Source organism: Capsicum annuum, chromosome 7, assembly GCF_002878395.1.
Source record: "Capsicum annuum cultivar UCD-10X-F1 chromosome 7, UCD10Xv1.1, whole genome shotgun sequence".
Taxonomy (NCBI): domain Eukaryota; kingdom Viridiplantae; phylum Streptophyta; class Magnoliopsida; order Solanales; family Solanaceae; genus Capsicum; species Capsicum annuum.
Window position 1 is genome coordinate 184,308,194 of NC_061117.1, and position 8,853 is coordinate 184,317,046.

Consider the following 8,853-nt stretch of genomic DNA (forward strand, 5'->3'; position numbering starts at 1 on the left):
TGATGTATCCTCCTCTTAATTGAGCTATGCATGCGGGGTTGTCTTCATACAATATTTTTGAAATATTCTTCTTCAAAGTAAGGCCATATATTTCCTGAATGTGTTAAGTTACTGACCTCAACCAGACACATTCTCGACTTGCTTCATGAATGGCTATTATCTCTGCATGATTTAAAGATGTAGCAATCATGGTTTGTTTTGTTAAATACCATGATATAGATGTACCTCCATATGTAAACAAATAACCTATTTGATATCGACCTTTATGTGGGTTAGACAAATATCCTGGATCTGCATAGCCAATTAATTGTGAATTGGACTTATTTGAATAAAATAGTCCCATATTAATAGTTCATCGGAGGTATCTGAATATATGCTTAATATCATTCTAATATCTTCATGTTAGGGAAGAACTAAATCTTGCTAATAAATTTACAGCAAAAGATATATCTGGTAGTGAATTACTAGCAGGATACATTAATGCCCCAATTGCACTAAGATTGGTACCTCAGCACCAATAAGTTCTTCATTATTGTCATAAGGTCGAAATGGATCTTTATTAATATCAAGTGATCTCACAGCCATTGGGGTACTCAATGAATGTGCTTTATTCATATAAAATCTCTTTAAAATATTTTCAGAATATGTGGATTGAAGGATAAATATTCCATTTGTAAAATGTTTAATTTGTAGACCCAGACAAAATTTTGTCTTTTCGAGGTCTTTTTCAAAATCCTTTTTCAAACATTCTACTATCTTTGGAAGCTCTTCAGGAGTTCCAATGATATTCAAATCATCAACATATACAGCTATTATGATAAATTCAGATCCAGACCTTTTAATAAAGACACAAGGACAGATTGGGTCATTTTTATACCCTTCTTTTAATAGGTATTCGCTAAGGCGATTATACCATATGCATCCTGATTGTTTTAATCCGTTTAAGGATTTCTGAAGCTTGATTGAATAATTTTCTCGAGAATTTTTATACGCATCAGGCATTTTGAATCCTTCAGGGATTTTCATGTAAATTTCATTATCTAATAAGCCATATAAATAGGTTGTGACGATGTCCATCAAATGCATATCAAGTTTTTCATGAACTGCCAGATTAATAAGATATATACCTGAATGTGATTGCATCCACTATCGGAGAATATGTCTCTATATAATCAATGTCAGGCCTTTAAGAAAATTCTTGTGCCACAAGTCGTGCTTTATATCTTACGACTTTATTTTTCTTATTTCTTTTTCGCACAAAAACTCATTTGTACCCCCACTGGCTTTATACCTTCAGGTGTTTGAACTATAGGTCCAAAAACTTCGCGTTTTTCAAGCGAAGCCAATTCAATATTGATTGCATCTTTCCATTTTGGCCAATCATTTCTCTGTCTACATTCTTCGACAGATTTTAGTTCAAGATCCTCATCTTGTTGCATTATTTCATTTGCAACATTATAAGAAAACACATTGTCGACAATTATATCATTTCGATTTCATATTTTTCTTGATGAGACATAACTGATTGAGATCTCTTTATTTTCATTATATTCAGGTCCCTAAACCTCTTCTGAGGTTTTATCAATTGTTATGCCTTGTTGCTCTCCTTGAGTAGCTTCCTCCATATTATGATTATTTTGATCATTTGCTCCTCTTCTTTTTTGAGGATTTTTATCTTTGGAACCGATTGGTCTACCACATTTTAAGTATGGTTTAGACTCATTTGCAATAGGCAATTGTCCTATTGGGACATTAACTTGAATGGGAGCATTAGCAGCTGGAATGTGAGATTTTGTAACTCTTGATAGGTCAGTGAATGCATCTGGTAGTTGATTTGCAATATTTTGAAAATTAATTATCTTTTGAACTTCTAGTTCACATTAATTTGTTCGAGGATCTAAGTTATATAATGATAATGCATTCCAGTCTATTTCCTTTTTCAACTACTTATTTTCTACCCCTAATGTTGGATATATTGTTTCATCAAAATGACAATCAGCAAATCTTGCCGTAAATAAATCTTCAGTCATAGGTTCCAAATATTTTATAATAGAAGGAGATTTATATCCAACATATATTCTCAATCTTCTTTGAGGATCCATTTTTGTGCATTGTGGTGGAGCAATTGAAACACATACCGCACATCCAAAAATTCTTAGATGGGGAATATTTGGCTCTTGACCAAGAGTCAATTGTAATGGGGAGAATTTATAATAACTTGTGAGCCTTATCCGCACAAGAGCTGCTGCATGCAAAATAGCATGGCCCCATATCGAAATGGAAAGTTTTGTTCTCATAAGCATTGGTCTAACGACCAATTGGAGGCGTTTAATCAATGATTCTGTTAGACCATTTTGAGTATGAACGTGTGCGACCGGATGTTCAATTATTATTCCAATTGATACACAATAATCATTAAAAGTCTGGGATGTAATTTTACCCGCATTATCAAGATGAATTATTTTTATTGTATAATCTGAAAACTGTGCTCTTAACTTTATTAGTTGAGCAAGTAATCTCGTAAATGCCAAATTACGAGTTGATAATAAACACACATGTGACCATCTTGTAGATACATCTATTAAAACCATATAATACTTAAATGGTCCACATAGAGGGTGAATGGGCCCACATATATCACCCTGTATACGTTCCGGAAATGCAGGGGATTCAATTCTCACTTTTATTATTGATGGCCTAGTAATTAATTTACCTTGAGAACATGTAGCACAGGAGAATTCTTTAAATTGAAGAATCTTTTGGTTCTTCAATGAGTGTCCATATGAATTCTCAATTATTTTGCACATCATATTGAAACCGAGATGGCCCAACCAGTCATGCCATATAGTAAAATTATTTGAATCAGTAAACTTCTGATTTACTATGGCATGTGTTTCAACAGTGCTGATACTTGTGTAGTATAAGTTAGAAGAAAGAGCGGGTAATTTTTTAAGTATATATTTATTACCCAACTTTATTGTAGTAATATAAAGATATTTATTTTTTCCATCATTGGTAGTCTCAATATGATAGCCATTTTGGCAAATGTCTTTGAAACTTAATAAGTTTTTTTGAGACTTACTACAGTATAATGCTTCATCAATCATCAAATTTGTTCCTCCGAGAAGTAATAAGTTAGCTTTTTTGGAGCCTTCAATTAATCTTGCACTACCACATATTGTATTAACATTGGCTTCTTTCATCACTAAATAAGAGAAATATTTCTTATCTTTTAGAATAGTATGTGTGGTAGCACTATCTATAAGACATATATTATTGTAACTTATTTTGGATCCAATTGATGATTGGGGAATTTCCATATTCTTCAAATAAAAAAAAACACTGTAAGTAATTTGAAAAACTAACATAAGAAATATAGAAATTAGAAACACACAGTACTTTAATAAAACAGAAAAAACATAATTGCAAACAAAAGAAAATAATAACTTTCTTTATAATTTATTCTTCAACTAAGGTGATCAGTTCTTCAATCAATGTTCTCATAGTAATCTTCATCTTTCAAATGGGTAATATTTGAGAGGCCTTTAAAATCATCATTATTGTAAGCAAGATTTGCCTCGACATCATCATATGTATTTGATGGACCTGCTTCATCATTATCACCTCGAAAGGTCAAGTGTACTGCCACATCATTTTCTTTTCTTTTAAGGGAAGCTTGATAAAGTTTGACAAAATGATCAGGCGTACGACAAGTACGTGCCCAATGAACTTTCATGCCACGTCGGTGACAAATATTATCTTTACCCTTTGAAGGATTATTTTGAGAACATTTATTAGTATCTTGTTTATTTCCACCATTATGACGATAATTATTTCTTCCTCTGCCATGTCCTTGCCCACGTCCACGGCCATGGCCTCGACCACGTCCACGGCCATGGCCTCGACCACGACCGCGATAATAATTTGCCTTATTTCAGGCTAATCATGCGCTGCTACAACATTCGCTTCAGGGAATGAAGCAAATCCAGTGGGACGAGCTTCATGATTTTTCATTAACAAAGTATTATTCTGCTCTGACACAAGTAGGCATGTAATCAATTCAGAATATTTCTTAAATCCCTTTTCATGATATTGTTGTTGTAGCAATACGTTAGAAGCATGAAAAGTAGAAAAAATTTTCTCTACTAAGTCCTCATCAGTAATGATTTTTCCACATAATCTTAATATTGAACTTACTTTATGAATAGCAGAATTATACTCAACTACGGTTTTAAAATCTTGAAACTGAAGGTGTATCCAGTCATATTTAGCTTTTGATAATACCGTCAATTTTAGGTGGTGATATCGATCCTTCAAGTTTATCCATAATTCAAGTGGATCTTTCACAGTTAAATATTCAGTTTTTAATCCTTTATGGAGGTGATGACGAAGAAAAATCATAGCTTTTGCCTTATCTTGACTTGTTGCGTTATTTTCTTGTTTAATAGTATCTCCAAGACCTCTAGCGTCAAGATGAATTTCAGCATCAAGGACCCATGATAAATAATTCTTTCAGGTAATGTCCAGTGTCACAAACTCAAGTTACATAAATTTGACATAGTGAAACTATCATAAAAAGATTAATAAGTTAGATATAATGATATTTTCAAAATAATTTAACCATCTCAAATAAATCTAAATAGAATCATATATTGTTGATAGATTATTATCCAAAATTTGTTTCCTTTAGCAATTTATATTTTTGTGTGCGTGTGTGTAGAGTCTGAAAATAAATAGTTACATAATACGTACCTTATAAGGAAGCTCGTGCTGATAACGTGTTATGAATTTAATAAAAACAAACTTAAACAAAACTAAAGATGATATAAATTGAAGAGTGTAGATTTATTTTCTCTGTTTATTTCTTCACAAATCATAGGCTATTTATAGCCCAAACTATAAACTTTACATAAATTTAATATTCAAGTGGTGGAAAAAATTACCTACTAAAATTATCCACTTAAGAAAAAATAAGCTAAATGGACCCTTATGTCATCCTTTAGCTAAATGAATTCTTAATGTCATCCATTCACAGCAACTATTTTTATTTAGTGCCGTTGTAACCCATCCTAGATTTGGCTTCTTCTTGAAATGAAACAATTTATGTCAAATAAGGATTTTTCTTACAAAAATGAAAAAAAAAAAAAAATTCTTTTATTATAGATTATTGTTTTCTGACTTTTGGATCCGTCGTTGCTGCTCGTTGGTAGGTCCAGCACGTAACATTGTCCCTTTGAAATTAATGATATTATTTTAAAGAATTTCCACCAGTGGATGAATATCTGTAAGGTACATATTTCTAAAGAACGGAAAATAAAAACACATGGATTGACGTTCGAAGTATTAAGGGGTCGTTTGGTACGAAGATAACTAATGTAATGATTAGTAATGTAGGGATTATATTATTTGGATTATTTTGTATCAAGTGATCGATTGATTGTATTAAAAACTAGATATACCATGTATTGTATTTGATTTAAAAAATGCTACAAAAATCTCCTTTACAATTATACTCTTAAATTTTTGTGGGATTTTTTATTTCATTAAATTAGCCAAATTAAAAATTAAAATATGAATAAAAACTTGTTACTCCAATTTCCAGGTGTGCCATTATCAAAATCCTTGATAGCACAGTGTACCCTCCATATTCGATTGATATTGAATTTTATTTAGCAACGGACAACTCTCTTTAAATAATAAATTTATAAATAAATTTATTTAAATAAATTTATTAATAAAATAAAAAACTAATTTTTTTTAAAACAAATTTTAGGGGCTGAGCATCACCCCAGACTTTATCATTAATCACAAAGAAAACTGTACATAGAGGGGGCATAGACTTGAACTCAAATTTGTGACAATAGAGAAATGTATGAAACTAATACAATGGTTAGTAGTATACAAAGAATTTTGTCTATCTCTATTAGTACGTGATAAGTTTGCTTTCCAATTTTTTCCATGCTCTAAGGTGGTTCTTGAAGCTTGCGCAATTTCCTTCTTATGAAACATGGCATGCCAATCTTATCCAGCTGAAAGTAACCTGCTACTTCTGAGGGAAGTTGACTGCAATGGAAGTAATGTTGAGGATGTTCTTATTGGTGACTAACCTTTGATAAGGCATCTGCTACAAAATTGGCTTCCCTGTATACATGTCTGCAAATAAATAGTTGGAACTGTAATATGATCTTTAGTAATGACTCCACTAAATTTTGTAGATACCATGGGGCTGGTATTTGTTCTCTTATCCATCTAACCAGGGTCAGAGTCCACCTCCAGAATAATCTGTTGTATACCATTACTTAGACACCAAGAGAGTCTCCATATAGCAGCCTTCACCTCTATTTGGTTGTTGGTCCCATGTTCCAAGGGTGTAGCATAAGCATAAATAAGCTCATCATTATGGTCTTTAATGACACCCCTTGCTCCAATCTTTTCAGGGTTATTGAGTGCATTTCCATTAGAGTTCAGCTTGACCATGTTATCTGGGGGCTTATGTTGGGTTCGAAATCAAGAGGGCGTCATGCGGAAGTTATTAATTGCAAATTATCGTGGTGACAATGCAGAAGACACATAAAACAATACTGAAAAATATAATATTATTATATGATTTGGCCAATTGGCCTACATATAAAACCTAAAATTTAAAACATAGAAACTAATGAGAGAGGAAATCTCTCCCTAAACTTGACTCTTAAAAGACTACATTATGAATGTTATTGTGTTGTGGTATGAGAAGAGAGGTCTTCTATTTATAGAGTTCCAAAACCTTTCCTATAAGAAAGAGGTTTGCCAAATATGGAAAAGTTTTATATTTTTCCTTCAGAAAAGTAAAAATAATTATGATATTACTTTTATTTTTCTTTCAAAAAAAGTAAAACTTAAATTCGGTAAGAAAATCAGGGCAAAACCCTAACAAATCTCCCTTTTGTCTTGATTTTGTTGACTTGATCCACTTTCTTCACATATTTGATCTTTGTTCTTCACATCGTCTTCATCACTGCTGCTTGTCATGCTTAAAAATAAAGCTTTTGGGTTAAAAAATAAATTAGCTCTTTCAGGTTAAAAATATTGAAGTCCTTTATAGGGTTAAAAGTAAGCTTTATTTTCAAATATGTAATAGCAAGATTGTTGAAAATATGATTGACAATTGTTCCCACATGTAGTTTTATTTTGACAAAATATCTTCATTATCATCAAATTGATTGCAACTTTGAACTTAAACTATCCTAAATCGAACTATCGGATCTTTCAACCATAGGCTCTGATACCACTTGTTGGGTTCGAAATAGAAAGGGCGCCATTCGGAAGCTATTAATTGCAAACCATCATGGTGACAATGTAAAAGACACATAAAACAATACTAAAAAATATAATATTATTATATGATTTGGCCAATTGTCCTACATATAAAACCTAAAATTTAAAACTTAGAAACTAATGAGAGAGGAAATCTTCCTCTAAACTTGACTCTTAAAAGACTACATTGTGGATGCTATTGTGTTGTGGTATGAGAAGAGGAGTCTTCTATTTATAGATTTGCAAATCTTTCCTCTAAGAAAGGGGTTTGCCAAATATGAAAATAAAATTATATTTTTCTTTCAGAAAAATAAAAGTAATTATGGTATTACTTTTATTTTTCTTTCAAGAAAAGTAAAACTTAAATTTGGTAAGAAAATCAGGGCAAAAACCCTAACAGTTTAAACCAGTCCACAGTTGTTACCTTTGTTTCCTGTTTGCACTTCTCAACATACACCATCAATTTATTCCATCCAGCAGGCCAAGGAATGTAAGGGAAGACAGTACATAATAATTGAGAGATGTTCTTGTAAATCAAGAATTTTACCCTGGCTAACTGAGACTTTTTTCCATCATCATCCACAGAACATTTGTTTTTCCACAAGGTCCAACAAATAACAATTGGAAGAGACTAGTTCACCAATTTATGAGCACTATTAATTGACCTAGAGTTCCACCATTTCAACATCCGGATTCTGAGTGAAGTTGTGTCAAGAGTAATCACCATAGATAATGAAAAGTATTTTCAAATGTGATTTGCAAATGATCCATCAACAAATATATGAGGAATGTTGTCCCATTCAGAAGTAGAACAACATCCACAAATAGCAGGGGTGTACCAAATTGGTTGAGCCTTTTATTTATAGGCAATTTCCTTCTTAGATCTCTCCGTAGAAGGAAAGAGAATTTAAATGGAATCAGTCTATGCTATATGTATGTCTTCAGCCTTGTTGCTTCTCTGTTTTCTCTTATCAAACCCCAGGCAGAGGAACAGTTGAATTCACCATTTGCATTCAGTGTCCAAATTGGAGAGTCAGGGACCCCATCATTGAAGTGGAAGTGGAAATTAAAAAAATGCTAAAGAATTTGAGGGATATTTTTGTCTTTAAACATATTAGTCCCGTGATATTAAAATTCATATATTGCTAATCCCATCAAATAGTATGTTTTAGTTATACACCCTATAATATCATAAGGGGTCATTTGGTAGAGTACATAAGAATAATGTTGGATAGGGTGTATTAGTAACACTTGTATTATTAATGCAGGTATTAGTAATGCTTGTATTAGTTACACATATATTATTTTTTACATATTGTTTGGTTTGATATATTAAAGATAAAATATATTTGTATAATTGTAACGCCCCAGAAAACGGGTCTCGGAGCGTCACACGGTGCTTGAGGCTACGAGTAGCCCCAAGCTAACCCTTTGAGCCATTTTCATTCAGTTCAACACAAATCAACGGGGTTTTCATAAATAACCCTCAAATATCAACAGAGTAATCATCATCCAAGAATAAAAGAATTTCAAAAAGATAACAAAATACGACTTATT

General features: G+C 32.2%; 1 long non-coding RNA gene across 1 annotated transcript; it reads left to right on the top strand.

The window, feature by feature from the left end:
• The first annotated feature begins 4,027 nt into the window (after nt 1–4,027).
• On the top strand, nt 4,028–6,339 carry LOC124900073. The gene is made up of 2 exons (XR_007057691.1): nt 4,028–4,516; nt 5,969–6,339. It is a non-coding gene; the product is annotated as an uncharacterized LOC124900073 (long non-coding RNA).
• Nucleotides 6,340–8,853: the final 2,514 nt, after the last annotated feature.